The 17,550-nt window shown below is 41.5% G+C and overlaps 1 pseudogene; it reads left to right on the forward strand.

Annotated features, from left to right (window-relative positions):
* The first annotated feature begins 14,882 nt into the window (after nucleotides 1-14,882).
* LOC144762278 (small ribosomal subunit protein eS1 pseudogene) lies at nucleotides 14,883-15,765 on the forward strand (annotated as a pseudogene).
* The last annotated feature ends 1,785 nt before the right edge of the window (nucleotides 15,766-17,550 follow it).

The raw sequence follows: 17,550 nt of genomic DNA on the forward strand, positions 1-17,550 counted from the left end.
TGTCGTATCATATCTGACTTAGGCGTCTGCATTACGCATGTACCACGATGCATGGTAAAAGTATGAGGCACACCTCCCATACATATGCCCCTAACTTTATCACCAGACACAGAAATGGCTATTCTGTCATACATGTCCTAATTTTAGTTGGTCTGTTGTGTACTTCAGATTTCCTTAGCAACGAGTAGGCCATTCTCATATCGCCCATTCTGGATGTACTCGATGATAATGCTTTGCCTGAAGATGTATTCATCATGTGAGCTTTCCAGGTATTTTGCTAGCACATTGATGAACATTCCCAGATGGTCCACAAAGGCCTGGACATTGATTGAATAAGTGTGCTTCCGATTCCTGTACAGGTGTGATGTTTCTGCAGGGGGAACCAGTTGCATGTGTGTACAATCCATGGCATCTTAACACATGGGAAAATCCCGCTATGACACAGAAATTGTGCTTGGTCTTCAGCTGTTGTTGTTGGGTGCTGGGTAAGAAGAGGTACTGGGGAATGAGGCGGATGATGGCATCTAGGAAGGCAGGAAATGATGGCTACGATATTCCTGCCAATCTGGCTGTTGTGATCTGGAAGGAACCAGATGCCAGCATGTGGAGGACTCCCACCAGCTTGACCTGAGGATGGATGGTATTTGGGCCTGGCCGTAGGTGGCTGGAGAACTGGCACAATATTGTTTACAAATTATATGATGGAGTCCTTCATTAGTCAGTAAAATCTGATGACCTCATTCTCCCTGAGGTTAATGAGGGAAATAATCTGCCGCAAACACACTCACTTCTCCTGTGGTGACTACGGGGTGGTCTCCTGATAACTTCCAGCTGCAGAATGACCACCTCCATCATGTAGTTGAGCTTGCTGGAGAGTGGTTGGACCAAAAATTGTCTTGTGTGAGCTATTTTTATCTATATCCATCTATATCTATATCTCCTTTTCCGAGCATCTAGACTGATGTTTGATCAAGAAGTATGCCACTGAGTTCAGTTTTCATGTGAGATGCCACTAAATTAATTTCATAAAATTAAATGGAATTTAAATGATTTTCACAATCCACAAAACCACTTCAATTTGGAAAACCCCTATATTTAATGACTTTGATACTCATTTAATCTTTTTGTGACATGAGGTTTTGACTTAAGAACTAGGTCCTCATTCGGAGTGCCCCGGTAAGGCCAATAAGGCTAGTAGCGTGAGTCATCTTCCCCATCAAAAGAAGGTGGGGCGTATCACATAGATTTTGCTACTAAAAGCAGCTAAAAACACAGAATACAACGCCAGGGAAAACATGCAAGAATTGGCATGGAAACACTGATTCCCACATATTAATACCCCACAACTTGTGATCCCCATTATTTGCCCACAAGGAGCAGTTATTTCAGGAGTGGCAACATGACTAGGGGTGGACATAACTTGCAATATTTTCTTCGGGCAAAATGAACCTTTGCATCCAATATGGAGCTTAGGATGCACTTTGCACTAAGAAAATAGTGCTAAATGCAACATGAACAGCAGCATCCGATCGTGTTAGCAAAGTTAATTGTTCCTGTGCTTCTGCGGGAGGATTTTTGACCCAAGTTGCCCGAATTTATGCAAATGAGCAAATCACATAATTTTGGGTAATTTTGTGCCAAATGAGTAACGCAATACTACTCCAATTACTCTGATGTAAATCAAGTTTTGCCCAGGCCGAAAAATAATGATTTTTCTGGGGCACTCTTCTGAGTCCCAAAAGCCTTACCAAATCGGTATTTTACCATCAAATCCAATTTGATGGTAAAATACCGATTCCGGTGTGCATGCACATGTGTGCATGCACACCTATGCCATATGACAGGCAGACCTGCCCTTAGGGCATGTATGCCTGCCACATGGCACCCAAGCCTGTTTTGGGGGGGCCAGAGGGTGTCAAAGTGACATCCCCAGCACCCTTGTGAAAATCGGTATTTACCGATTCGGTAAATACCGAATCGGTAATGCCCATTCATTCCTATGGGCTTCAAAGCCCATAGGAATGAATGGGCATTATCGATTCGGTATTTACCGAATCGGTAAATACCGAATTGTTCCGATTCGGTATTCCAGCACATCTGGAATACCTACATATCCACCCCTCAGATTTACAAATTCTTAATTACCGAATCGGTAAAAATCGGTAATTTTCGGTAATTAAGAATGGGTAAATCTATTCTACCTACATCTGGCCCTTGATGTTTACAGTGACTGTGACATATTATCCAACACAAAGAATAAGTTAAAACATTTATTTTCATGTTGCACATTTAAGTTCTTTTCTAACATTTTGTCAATTGAGTAATAAGTAATTTAAGAAAAGAAATTCTGCACAATGAAGAAATTCTGCACAATGTCGTTGCGTCGCCGCCTACCAGCCATTGTGTGTTGGATCTCTCCTCCATCCTCCTCCTCCTCCATTGGTTGCTGCTCCTCATGGTCCACGTCCCATGGGACATTTGTATGTACACAGATGTTGTGGAGAATGACGCATACCAAAATAATCTTTCACACCATAGGGGGCAAGAATAGCAATGTCCCCCTGACATGTCTAGACTGTTGAACCGGGACTTGAGCACACCAAAAGTATGTTCCACGGTGTTCCGGGTCCTGACCAGTCCCTGGTTGTACTGTCATTCCTGCTCAGTCTGGGGAGCAACATTTTGGGTCATGAGCCATGGCTGCAGACCATATCCTTGGTCAGCTGAAAGTCGAAAAAAATACTACTGTCAATGATTATGCTCATTGTTACAGTGACATTCCTTTGGATGTGTGTTATAACTCATACATATTTCTTGCAGTATTTCATGATGTGTCACATATACATTTGACCATTGGTTTATAGATGCCCATTCCAGTTTTCTGTTTAATTGAAGATGATGAGCATACCCTAATACTTTGGACACTTCTACATGCTGACATTCATGTTTGGACAGCAGCTTATTGTGATAGGTATTTTGAAAGGTACTTGACCACTCTACATTATGTCATAAGCAAAGTGACAGATTATTGAACAGATTTTCAGCCATTTGGTCAACCCTAGGTAAGTTGTGACAGTACCAACATGTTGGCACTCACACATATGTATGTCCCTGGGAAACCACTGACAGTGCAGCCCTACATGACATTGACACATCCTTTGAAATGTTCACTTACTTTAGCATCTGAATTTTGTGCTTACATGTGGTGCGATTCTAACATGTAACAGGGATAGTTGAACAATTACTTGTCAGCCTTCAGCTATTTCTTTTTGTCAGACAAGTTATCATGGTGCATCTGGAATGACACATAGGAATTGCAAAGTGGGCCATCTTTATGTAGGACACACTAATGCTGTTACGTGTAGCTGTCTGCTGCAGACCGGAACACAATATTTTACAGTTCCACATGTATGTGTATGCCTCTAACGTGTAGGGGATTCTGTACTTCTATGTCTTGATTTTGTCATCATTCCTGTGGCCAGTGAATGTTAGATGGGTATGCTGAGTATACTGTGATGCCTTGTCCAGGTAGCATTTTATTCTATGTTATTAACTGATGTATGACATGTTTGACAGCATTATGTAGTATTTAGTGAGTTTCACACAGTTTCATTCATATGCTTTTCAGTTGGGCAACTTAAACCACAAAACTGGTGATCTACCACATTGGTTACATATGTCAATGTGGCTTGATACCCATGTGTGTGTATGTATGTACGTAGACTGTCAGTATGGCTGAGATATATGTGTTTTGTAATGTTGGTATCACATTTTTATCTAATATTGACATTTACACATGTCGAGGGCCTACAATTACATTGTATGCCAAACATGGACTTTCCAACTAGCTCTTCCAGTGTTGCTCCTGCAACAGTGGTCAGCATACAAGTATACTGCCATGTGTGACATACTTACTCACTTCCACAGTATTTGTTATCACACCATTGAGTTTGTGAACCTTTCACTGATACCGAAAGCAGGAAAGCCATTAAGGAGACACTCATCTCATACTTATCAATTGTGTAGCCTTTGTACTCATATTGACTTGTCTGGCATACCACAGGGTTTTGTCATGATTTATTGACCAGTGCAGATAATGTGGTTCTGTCCACAAGATTTGAATGGCACATTAGTACTCACAGATGATCTATAGCTATTGCCATTGACAGAGTAGTGAGGGAATGTCAGCATGGGAAATCCTTAGTTACACCGTAGTTACATGTTGCAGTACATGTGCACATGATACTAGGGGCCAGATATTTGTGAAAGGGGCACAGTGCTGTGCAGCAAGTCACCTATCTATGCTGCACTACGTCACTGGGAAAGCACAGTATTATGACCCTACAGGACATTCCTATCCTTTCCCCCTGCACTGGCAAACTATGTACTGCCTAGCACAAACACAGGCACCCTTGCGCCATAGTCCAAGGGTTCCTGTGTTGCCTGTGGGATTGACTTTGTGTAGAGAGGGGCACCTTTCTGCACACAATGAACACTTAGAGGCAAAGTTGTCTATGTATGTGTGCATGGAATGCAGCGCACATAGGAAGTGGGAGTGACTTGGATGACTTAAGGTATTTATCCGTGTTACACATCACCTGGGGAGACATTTACTTGACGCATTCTCAGGTGTGCTTGGTGTAGTGTACATGACATGCATAATGAACCATGGGAGTGGCATGGAAACACCCACACACCTCCCATGGAACCCCTTCCTTGCACACAGTGTTGCAACACAGCATTTTGTGCAGCATTGCATTACTCCACATTTTTACACCATTCATAGTCATGCAAAGTAGCTTTGCATGTCGTATCATATCTGACTTAGGCGTCTGCATTACGCATGTACCACGATGCATGGTAAAAGTATGAGGCACACCTCTCATACATATGCCCCTAACTTTATCACCAGACACAGAAATGGCTATTCTGTCATACATGTCCTAATTTTAGTTGGTCTGTTGTGTACTTCAGATTTCCTTAGCAACGAGTAGGCCATTCTCATATCGCCCATTCTGGATGTACTCGATGATAATGCTTTGCCTGAAGATGTATTCATCATGTGAGCTTTCCAGGTATTTTGCTAGCACATTGATGAACATTCCCAGATGGTCCACAAAGGCCTGGACATTGATTGAATAAGTGTGCTTCCGATTCCTGTACAGGTGTGATGTTTCTGCAGGGGGAACCAGTTGCATGTGTGTACAATCCATGGCATCTTAACACATGGGAAAATCCCGCTATGACACAGAAATTGTGCTTGGTCTTCAGCTGTTGTTGTTGGGTGCTGGGTAAGAAGAGGTACTGGGGAATGAGGCGGATGATGGCATCTAGGAAGGCAGGAAATGATGGCTACGATATTCCTGCCAATCTGGCTGTTGTGATCTGGAAGGAACCAGATGCCAGCATGTGGAGGACTCCCACCAGCTTGACCTGAGGATGGATGGTATTTGGGCCTGGCCGTAGGTGGCTGGAGAACTGGCACAATATTGTTTACAAATTATATGATGGAGTCCTTCATTAGTCAGTAAAATCTGATGACCTCATTCTCCCTGAGGTTAATGAGGGAAATAATCTGCCGCAAACACACTCACTTCTCCTGTGGTGACTACGGGGTGGTCTCCTGATAACTTCCAGCTGCAGAATGACCACCTCCATCATGTAGTTGAGCTTGCTGGAGAGTGGTTGGACCAAAAATTGTCTTGTGTGAGCTATTTTTATCTATATCCATCTATATCTATATCTCCTTTTCCGAGCATCTAGACTGATGTTTGATCAAGAAGTATGCCACTGAGTTCAGTTTTCATGTGAGATGCCACTAAATTAATTTCATAAAATTAAATGGAATTTAAATGATTTTCACAATCCACAAAACCACTTCAATTTGGAAAACCCCTATATTTAATGACTTTGATACTCATTTAATCTTTTTGTGACATGAGGTTTTGACTTAAGAACTAGGTCCTCATTCGGAGTGCCCCGGTAAGGCCAATAAGGCTAGTAGCGTGAGTCATCTTCCCCATCAAAAGAAGGTGGGGCGTATCACATAGATTTTGCTACTAAAAGCAGCTAAAAACACAGAATACAACGCCAGGGAAAACATGCAAGAATTGGCATGGAAACACTGATTCCCACATATTAATACCCCACAACTTGTGATCCCCATTATTTGCCCACAAGGAGCAGTTATTTCAGGAGTGGCAACATGACTAGGGGTGGACATAACTTGCAATATTTTCTTCGGGCAAAATGAACCTTTGCATCCAATATGGAGCTTAGGATGCACTTTGCACTAAGAAAATAGTGCTAAATGCAACATGAACAGCAGCATCCGATCGTGTTAGCAAAGTTAATTGTTCCTGTGCTTCTGCGGGAGGATTTTTGACCCAAGTTGCCCGAATTTATGCAAATGAGCAAATCACATAATTTTGGGTAATTTTGTGCCAAATGAGTAACGCAATACTACTCCAATTACTCTGATGTAAATCAAGTTTTGCCTAGGCCGAAAAATAATGATTTTTCTGGGGCACTTGTAATAAGGTCTTTAAGGCTAGATGGCTGATGATCAGGCCTCAGCCACATGGTCTTTTTTAAAAGGACAATTTATTTTAAATTCTTGTAGGTGTCACTTTGGTAAATCAACTGTTTGTCTGCAGAATCCTGTGCAGAAATGTGGTGTAGGAGTAAAGAAAATAATGTTCTTGCTTGCACCTTGAGATGTAAAATGTATTTTTAAAAGTGCATTTTTTCTGCAGTCCAGTTACTGAGCCCAGGTAGCAGGTTACCCCCCCCCCCCCCCAATTTGCAACATGGATTATCAAGTTAATTTGGTTACATTTGATAGAAACATACTTATGTAAGAAACTGGGTTAATGACTACCCACCTCAAGTAATATTCACAGTACATGTCAGGGTAAACCCTTAAAGTCACTAAATTAAACAAAGCTCAACCCCCTGGTAATTTTGGCATAGGACAGATAGGCTTAGTTTAGGGCAATGTGTAGAGTATTTATGGGGTACCACAACAATAGGAAAGTCAAAACACAGCTAAATAAAATTCTCAAACCTATTTAGAAAAATGAAGTATAGTTTAATGATTAAAAAGACACCAAAATGACAAAATATGATTTTTAATAGTTAAAGTCAAAATAGCATCAAAAAGAGTTCAGCTCCATGCACAACCAATTGGTCGCAGTAGGCTGGATCTGAGGCACAAGTTGAGGCTGACCGCGATGAAGCGCAGGTCAGATACAGAAACCAAGTTTGACCCAGTCAGACACTCTAAGGGGAATATTTATAAACACTTAATACTACCACAATGTCACTTTCAGTAACGTTGTAGTGTCGATAGGGGCTTTGCCTTATTTACAAGGCAGCGATAAGCCACACGCGGCCTTGTAAGGCATCCGGTCACACTGTACTTAGCGTGAAAGGGGAGGGTAATGGGTGTTGCGGTGAGAGTTCCACCTTGACACCCATTGATTTTGAGACTGCCCTCTATTTACAAGGGTGGCGTATATAGGAGCCAGCGCCAAAATTAAGACCAGGGAAAACTTGGTCCTAAACAGGCAAAACGAGGAGAAATGCTTTTATTTCTCCTCGTCTTTACTGTTTCCATGTGTGCTGCATTGTTCAGCACAGATAGAAACAGCAAGTTGTCACTGATTGTTTATGTGCAGGAATGTACGCCTTCCTGCACATAAACAATCAAAAAAAATTATGTTTTGCAACTCCTATGTGTGCTGCTTAATGCAGCACACATAGAAGTTACAAAACACTATTTAAAGATAGATAGATAGAAGGAAGACCTTCCTGCACATAAACAATCTTCCTCTCAACGCAGACACCCTTTCACTATGGTGCAAGGGTGCCAGAGTTGGCGCTAGGCTGCTAAATTTAGCGCCAGTGCAGGGGGAAAACCAGGGCTGCACCATATTGTTGTAAATATAGTGCAGCCCTGCATTTCTGAAGTGGCGAAGTGCATCGTTAAGCCAAGAAGACTAACGCCGCGCTCCGCCACTTCATTGTAAATATGCCCCTGAGTATCAAAAATAGCAATCAAATATCTTCAGTGGCAGTAGACTTTAGCCGAAGAGGGCTCCACAAGGTCAGATAACCATTGGATGCCATTCTGGTGAAGCCAGTGTTGTTTTGCGGGAAAATCTCAAAGTGGGAAGCGCCCTGGAAAGTCTTTCCGCTGGCCAGATACTTTTGGTGACTTCACTCAGTGAAGATTTCTATGTTCGCAATTAGTCACTTTTTCAGAGCTAAATCAGATTTGCGATAGCAGAGAACCTCAGAGCGCGAGAACCTGAATCTTCAGCCCAGTGTCAACACAACTTGGACGGATCGGCTTGGCAGGTTTATCACAGTCCTCCAGAGGTCTTGAAGTTGAAAGAGTTTTCAGATTTTCAGGGGTGGTAGGAGAAGTACAGCCAGACATAGCCATGGTTTTTCAGGACCATAGGGGTATGGACTCAATCCACTAGAGGCCAACAGCAGGGTCCATGAAAGGTCCAATTGGATATGGCCAGCTGGATAGCTGCATGAATACTGGAGAGTGTGCCAGGGGATGCCACATTTATGCCTGGCACGAGTTTGTGGGTGGGGTAACTCCTGGTCCCTAGGGGTAAACCTTGCCATTTTTGCAGCAGTGTTTAGGCGGTGTCGGTGAGTCCACTATTGGCAAACTCAAGATGGGCTCAGTCTTTAGATGGTCCGAGGAACACGCTGGCACCGTTGGCCCACATAATCTCAGGCTAGGAGGCAGGGGTGCAGTGATGCTTTCCTGCATTGGGTTTTCAGCGGTTTCAAGTCCTCACAGTTCTTCTGGGGTGCCTGCAGGATGCAGGTTAACAGCTCAGCTACTCCACCGGAGTTCCTGGGTCTTGGGTGAAGGCTGGTAGTCCTCACAGGCTTTTGGAGGCACAACAGCTGTATGACGAGTTGTCTTTGGTGCAATTGTCAAGGACAGCAGGCAGACCACCAGGCTGGCAGGATTGGCACCAAGTCAGTTGCTGCTCTTCTGTTCTTGCAGCTCTTCAGTGTCCATATTCTTCTTTCAGGTCAGCAGGATCTAATTTTCTGGTGCCAGGGGCTCCCCTAAATACTAGATTTAGGGGCATTAGAAGTATGTAAGTTAGTAGGAATGGGCTACTTACCCATGGGGCCACTTTGCCTCCTACATGACCCCTTCCTGTGGTAAGTGAGTATAACCATGTCCCAGAGTTTCAAATTCTGCCATCACCAAGATGGTAAACTTTTAATTTTTTTGTCCACATCAAAAACCCCACCTTAAAGGTGAAACTGACCTGAGTGTGAACCCGCCTCTCTGACTACTAATTTTCCCACCTATCCAGGTGCCAAATGGGCCCTGGCTGGGGTGCTGGCATCCCCTCACCTCTGAGGAAAGTCAGATTTACATAGCAAAGGCGGTGGGCTCTTTGAAGCTCTGTACCTCGGAATACTGCTGGAGGTGTGTAAAACACTCTCTACCTGAGAGCATTGGCTCTCACCCCTGGAGGTTTGAAACACATCTGTGATGGCAGGATGGTCAGAACCAGGCAACCAGTGCACTAGAAGTTGGTAGGTTTTCAGGGGGCATCTCTAAGGTGCCCTCTGGGTTTATGCATTAAGAAATCCATCACTGGAATCACTGTAAGTTTCTTAATTTAAGATGTTTGATACCAAACATATTTGGTTTCAGTGAAGCCATCATGTAGCTGGGACACTCATGTTTGACCAGTGTCCAGTACATGTACTTAAAATAGCTTCCCTGGTCACTTGTACTGTCAGTTATTGAATTGGCAAGTACAGGGGCATATCTGCTGACGCACACATGAGCACACAAGTCCACACATGTAGTATAGTGCAGCCTGTCTTAGGGCTACAAGGCCTGCTGTAGGGGTGACTTACCTATACTGCATGGAGTGTCTGCAGGCATGGCACACAGGGCTATGTGCCATGTCATGTTTCACTTTGGAATGCACCAAGACATTCAGCCTGCAATAGATACAACACAGAACCTGGTGACAGGGATTATTGCCGCACTGCCTTTCAGTTATAGAATAACCGTTCCTTGGTAACAGCTACAATACACACTATTGCCCACCTCCTAAGACCAGCCACCTATGTTAGTCTTAAATATACATCTGAACTTTTTACACACATGTGGAGAGGCAACGTGTACTCTGCAAATTTGAGCTTCAAATGCTATGCATAAATTGACAATGGATGACAGGAGTGATGAGTCTCCAAGACAGATGGCGTAATGTTTAAAAGCTTTTATTAGGGTTTCATACAATCCACAGCCTACGCGTTTCGCCCAACACGGGCTTCTTCAGGGCTTGTTTCTATGCCTTGAAAACTGATACTTGTTAGCTCAAACGGCAAATCCTCGCAATTTTCCAATCCTGGAAAGACGAATATGTCCTGGACCATGTGGTCACCCACTTAATTATCTGAGAAATTTCCCTTCTATGTCCAGGGTGTCTTTACTTCTTAAGTCACAGTGATAGCTTTAGCCGTAGCAGTGTCGCTGTCATATGCCGATTAGGGCATAGAGGATTATCTCTTCATTCGAAGTCTTACTTTTCGCGTCCTCGTCTCAGCCAAAGGCTTGTTGGTCTTTGGAGGGTTTAATGTATTATTCCCACTCCAACCTAAACCACATTGCAGAAAGTTCTGGACTTTGGATTGGAAGGGGTTTGATGTATTATTCTCTCCTCAAACTTAACCACATTAGAGAAAATATTGGATTTTGGTGGGGTAGATTTATGTTTCCCAATGCAAAATTAATTACATTCAGAAAAATCATGTATTTAGTTCAACAAATCTACTACTAAAACTTAAAATAACACATATATTATCATTAAGAATTTCTGACAGACATATATTAAAAATTACATAAATTACATAAAATATGAATTACATAAAACACTAAGTAAAAATAAATCATGAAAGTAAATCACTTTCTTAAAAAATTTAATACATTTAAAAAAGTTTAAAAACAAAAACAAAACAGCAATAATTTAAATGTTTTAGAAATGAACAGCTAAATGATTACATCATTTCCCAGTAAATCAATAAAAGTTACATTCACAAAAATATTACCTTTTTAGGTCGAGCATTCGATATCTCTGTATATAATTTACTTTTATGTGTATGGACTTTGTGGGCTTTGGAGATCAGCACTAGGACTTGTCTGCTTCTGCTTAGGGACCTTTTTTCTGTTGAATTGCCTCTATTTACTTGTCTTGTTAGAAAACGACCAGTAGAGGTCAGTAAAATACCAGAATTTTTTTTTGCTGACGGACATTATTTTTTACATTTTTTACCATTTCCTGCTGAAAGGCAATATTTATCTACATGTGTTCCCATACCTGGTGTGTCGCGCAGTTTGGTGTTTACTCTCCCTCCATGTTAAAGAACAATAGATGTTTCAGCACCCAGGCCAATGTGCTGCATAGCTAAATACATATAAGGTCCCAAAGGCGAGATCGATTACAACAAATACAGAAAAAAATTTATAGCATAACATTTCACATCTTTATCACAAATTATTATTAATATATTGACTAAAACCAAATTGAATTCAACATGCATATTTTATATAAAAATTATGATACAACAAAAAAAACGACACAACTATTTTTCATAAAAACCCTGGGGCAGCTCCTCCACTACGGCGGAGGAGCGCTGCCCCACTGCTTTCTTGTAGTGCGAGAAGTAGAAATATAAAATTTTATTTTTAATATCATTTTATGTTTCTGCTCCTCGCGCTGCAAGAAAGCGAGGACAGGGGTATGCCAGTTGGGGGCGGACATTTGGTTATGCCTGGTTGGTCCGAGAATGCCCTTCAAAATCATTGGATTATTGCAAGAATGGACCTAACTAACTTCTATAAAGTAGGACTTGCATTATGAACTTCTCTAAAACACAGACTTTTCAAAATAATTAATTTTCTGAAATTCCGGTAATCGTGAGTAATTATAACGGTATTGCTCACTGGAAGAGATGTGTGTATATGTTGGAAGGCAAAGCTAGAAAGGTATTTATCACAAAATAAAAAAACATTACATCTTCAAACTAATGGAAGCTCACAATAAGCAATGGAAGAAGTTAGTTTCTTTAAAGAAAAGTGTAAACGTTTGAATAAATGTCTTATCTAAGGCTCACCTTTTGTTGACTTCTTTTATTTGACTGTATTATGCAGCAAATAACTTGCATTCCTTGGTGCAGGGTTGTAACCCGGTGAACTTGCAGATGTTTGCACATTTCAGATCTGTAAACATATTAACATCATGATTGCCATATGTCGAATCTCGCGTTATTACTAGTTTCCTGGGAAACGCATCTTTTTTATGTTTCCGGTATGTGCATTCGGGTTCCAGATCATTAAAAGTTTGCTTCCCTTTTGTACAGTATGCCAACAAAATATATTAACTGAACCAAACCTTTTTAAAGGTAAATATGTACATACTCCCATGGCAACAAAAGTAAAATATGTTTCTAATTTAGAAACGCTACAATTAATTGGGGTTAGCATTACACCATGAAATACCGAAGAGGTGAAAAAGTGAACCCCCTGGAAAGGGCTTAAGGTACAGCAGTATTGTCGTAAAGCCATGTTACAAAATTTTCATATTGTAACTATGAAGTCAAAAGGTTTTGCTAATACCAAAACATTTCTTAGGCTTCTCATCAAATCATCTGTAACGTAGGTATTGCTTACATATGAAACGGATGTACACCTTATTCTATTTTCTGGTTCCATTCTTTCAGCAGTCAAACATTATGTCCGTGCCTACGGCCCTGCTTCCAAACATCTAATGAGTTTTCAAATAAATGGTACTGTTCCTCACATTTTACACTCCCGACTAATGTCAAGTATATTAGTTGTTTCTAAAACTGATACAAGTGCCTTTGAACCCTCTTATGAATTCCATTGCTCTAACAATGCTGCTGTCATGTATGGTGGCACTGCAAATGGAGATATGTGTGCTAGCCAAAACACAAACATTCTGTTAGAATTTGGGGGGCTTATTTATCAGCCCCTTGCGCCTCAGGTGCATCACTTTTTGTGATGCTCTGTGCTCCATATTTACCAAGCAGCCCCAAGCCACTTTTTTGGCTTAATGCTGCCTTGTAAATATTATTCCCTTAAATGCAGTTTTCTGCGTTAAAGGGTCATGCAATGGGTGTTGCTGGTGGAGGGGGAGGACGGGTTCCCAGCAACATCCATGGCTTTTTTGCACTGCCCCGGATTTACGAGAAATTGTAACTCTGAGGTAGTGCCAAAAACGTATGCCTCCCCTGGGGAGGCGTAAGGGAGGCACAACGAGGAAAAATATCTTTATTTCTCCTCATTTTCCCTTTTATATGTATGCTGCATTCTGCAGCACATATAGAAGGAGAAATAAGCCTCTTGAGATTGTTTTTGTGCCAAAAGTTTCCCTTCATGCAGAAAAATAACCATCCCCGCAAAGCAGGCACCCTTGCACCATGATGCATAGGTGCCTGTGTTGGCACACGTCAGGCCATTTTGCACCAGTGTTGGGGAAAAGGTAAAGAATGTGCAATATCTGATAGATATGGCACATTCCTGCCCTTTTCTTTTGCCATAGGGCATCGCCGTAGGAAGGCCTGGGGCGCTGTCCTATGACAGAAACTCATAAATGATGCCCTCGATGTTGGTTTACTGGGGTGCAAGCCGTTGTCAAGCAACACTGGAAACTATGGGTGGGACAGCGCACTCCTATTGACTGTTGAAACAACTCATCAGAAGTACACAATATCACGATTTTAAGCCTGCTGGGTGGGAAAAAGGTAGCTAACCCTTATGTAAACAGTTAATGGTGTATGCAAGTGTGAACGTTCACTTGCCCCTTCCCGCACTGCTGGGCGTGCAAAACTGTGGGACATATTATCAAGGGATTTATCTCCGCTTTTTTGGCTTTAAAAGCCAAGAAAGCGGAGATAAAATGATCTCCCTATCAGCAACAGGGTGCTAACACGCAAATTCGCATGTTAGCACCCTTTTTCTCCACGCTTCCCCTTGCATCTCTAATGAGATGCAAAGGGGGCGTTCCAGAGAAAAATAATAGGAGAAATGTTGTTAAGCAACATTTCTCCTATTATCAAGGATTTCGCTAACCCTGTTAGTGATAAAAAAAGCAGCGCTAACCGCGGTTAGCACTGCTTTTTTTACACCTGGTATTTTCCTGACTTAGCCATGATATCCTATGGAAGGTGGATATCATGGCTAAGTTTGTGAGCCCCTATCATCAAGCTAACGCCAAACTTCGAGAGATTATCGTTGGTTTTCCAGCAATAATCTCTCATTTGGCAGTTAGCGCGAAGATTTTTATCACTTCTGAGATAAACCTTGCTAATAGCAAGTTATCTCTGCGATAATTTCCGGCGATGCTTAGCGTTAAAAAATTTGTTGCTAAGCCTCGTTAGCGATAAATATCGCTAATCATTGTGTGTGCTAGTTTTAACAATAAACACAAACAATATAACAAAATTCAGGATTGACTTGTTCACACAAATTAAGTCATGAAACTAAATTCTATTTATTGCGAATGCCTTTTCATAATTATCAAATCATTTACGTGTGAGAAATCATGCTCAAACCTATTTAACATGATATGTACATAATAACAACAAAGTTGATTTTGTGTGCATGAAATTAACAATGATCCCAAAAATCTTGATAGTTGATTTCCCAATGCATTTCGGGATTGTAAAATTCCTTCATCAGGGAAGTGTTTCCAACTTTATCAGGTGCCCAGGGTAAGAACATGTAAAACAGAATCTGGCGCTTCAACGAAAACACGCGAGGGGCTGGGCTTCACAATGGTTCTTCAATGAAATACCACATGAACCTTTATAATGTAATACTGCCTGCTCTCGTGTACATCAAAAACCGCAAAAAGAAGATTGTTGACCCCTTCATCAAAAAAGACTGGTATGATGTCAAAGCACCAGCAATGTTGAATATCTGCAACATTGGGAAGACTCTTGTCATCCGAAACTAGGGAACCGAAATTGCATCTGACGGTCTTAAAGGTCGTGTTTTTGAGGTGAATCTTGATAATCTCCAAAGTGATGAAGTAGCATTCGGAAATTTAAACTCATTACAGAAGATGTCTAAGGCAAGAACTGCCTCACCAACTTCATGGAATGGACCTCCCCCTGGACAAAATGTGCTCCATGGTTAAAAAATGGCAGACTACGATTGAGGCTCATATTGATGTGAAGATAACTGATGCCTACCTACTCAGGCTCTTCTGTGTTGGTTTCACCAAGATCCGCTTCACATTCTATGCCCAACATTAGCAGATCCATCAAATTTTCAAGAAAATTATGGAAATTATGACACTTGAAGTGCAGACAATTGACCTGAAAGAAGTGGTCAACAAACTGATCCCAGACAGTGTTGGCAAAGACATTGAGAAGGCTTGTCAGTCGATCTACGCTCTTCATGATGTATATATAGGCAAAGTCAAGATGTTGAAAAAGCCGAAGTTTGAAATGGGAATATTGATGGAGCTGCATGGTGAAGGTAGAGCCACAGGGAAACCTGCTGTTGATGAAACTGGTGCAAAAGTGGAACGGGCTGAGCCCTTAGTGCAAGAATTAGTCCAAAGATTTCAAATATCTGTAAATAAAATACTGACGAATGGGTGTCTTAGGTTCTACATTTATATCTTGATGCCCTGGTTCTGGGAGGTGGGAGAAGCTTCTGGACAGTGGCTTTGAAGAGCATGGAATTTCTTGCTTCCCCAGGCCTGGGTGCAAGCTGCTAGTAGTAACAATGTGGGGTCGTTAGGCCCTTTGTGTGAAGGCAGAGCACTGGCTATCCAGTTGTAAGTGGGGCTCTGCACAGCTCCACCCCATCATGCCAGCAGATGGCTCATTCAGGCACACCTAATCCCTCTATTCTGTACATGTCTGGGAGGAATTCACAAAGTCTGTCTCTTACACTCAGTCATGTGACCCAGTCCAAGCTGCAGGCACAAAATGGCTAAGGGAAGAAAAATGACAACTTTTTAAATATGGAATTTTTACAATTATTACCAAAAACCTGACTTTACCAATACATAGGGCTCTTCACCACAACTTCATAGACACCAATCATGGCATAGCTACCACCTCCTAATTGTAAATTACTGCTTACTAAATGTAATAAGGAATCCCCACTGGTATTCTATGGAAGGGATAGGCCTCACAGTAGTAACAAACCCATTTAGGAGTTTTTCACTTTCAGGACATGTAAAACTTAAAAGTAAGTGCCAAACCTTTTATAAACCACCAGGCCCTACGGGTTTCCTAAGGCCTACCTTAGGGGCGACATATGTAATAAAAGGAGAGTTTAAGGCTTGACAAGGGGGGTTGAATGCCAGGTGGACATGGCAGGTTATCATTGCCTTCAGACTGCATTGGCACATCTGGGACATGTTTTAAGGTGCTACTGAAGTGGGTGGCACAATAAATGCTGCAGGTTCACTAGTATCATTTAATTTACAGACCCTGGGTTTATGGTATACCACTCTACAAGGGACTTACATGTAAATTAAATATTCCAATTAGGTATAAGCCAATTTGACCACGTTTTAGGGAGAAAGCACTTTAGCACTGGTTAACAGTGGTAAAGGGCACAGAGTCCTTAGGCCAACAACACTAATTCAACAACAAGTGGATTATAAAATGCTAAGCATTTAGTTGTGAGCCTGCAGAGAGGGCCAGGTCAAAACATTCCTACTGCTTCTGCGTTATTCAAGAGGTTTAACAGTTACACAAGCAAAATGATTTACCTATCCAAAATCTGATGGTAACCATTTGTCAGCCCAAAATCCCCCCAGTAGGAAAGACTCAATCCAAAAACAAGTACACCAAGTCAACTCCTACTAGTTTAGACCTGCAGCTATGAATATCAAGTATTACCCTAAAGTGGAATGCATATCCCTCCCTATGACCTCTTTATGAGTGTCATTCTAAGTGTTAAATTTTGCAGTATTCTCGAAGTAAGGCAGCTATTCTCTGGTTGGTGATCTCTAGGAACTGTGGCTTTACTGCTGATTCTACTTACATTAACAATAATGTCTCTATGCAGTATCCATCACAACATTACTTGTCAGATCTAAATGATAGTGTTTTAGGTATTCACAAAATGTGCTTTGCATTTAGTGCAGCACCCCTCTAAGACTAGTATTTGCTGATAAGTACGTAATGCCTCCATACAATTGCCTGTTAAACATAGACAATTCTAGCTTTCAGAAACGAATTAAAGTCATGCATTAATTAATTCCGAATTTCCCTAGATTATATTTAATAACAAACTTCACTCAAAGATCTATCTAACAGATTCACTCAACGAGTGTAAGAATCTTTGGCTGACCAATATGAGGGCGTGTGGTTAATGGTATCTTCATAAGAAAGACTTGCAACAACCACTGCAGGGCTTTGGTTTTAGACCTCTGTCACTTAGCTAGACATGGATCATCATCAACACTAGCAAACAACTGCGGTCTGATCAGATTATGG

This window comes from Lissotriton helveticus, chromosome 6 (assembly GCF_964261635.1).
Source record: "Lissotriton helveticus chromosome 6, aLisHel1.1, whole genome shotgun sequence".
Taxonomy (NCBI): Eukaryota; Metazoa; Chordata; class Amphibia; order Caudata; family Salamandridae; genus Lissotriton; species Lissotriton helveticus.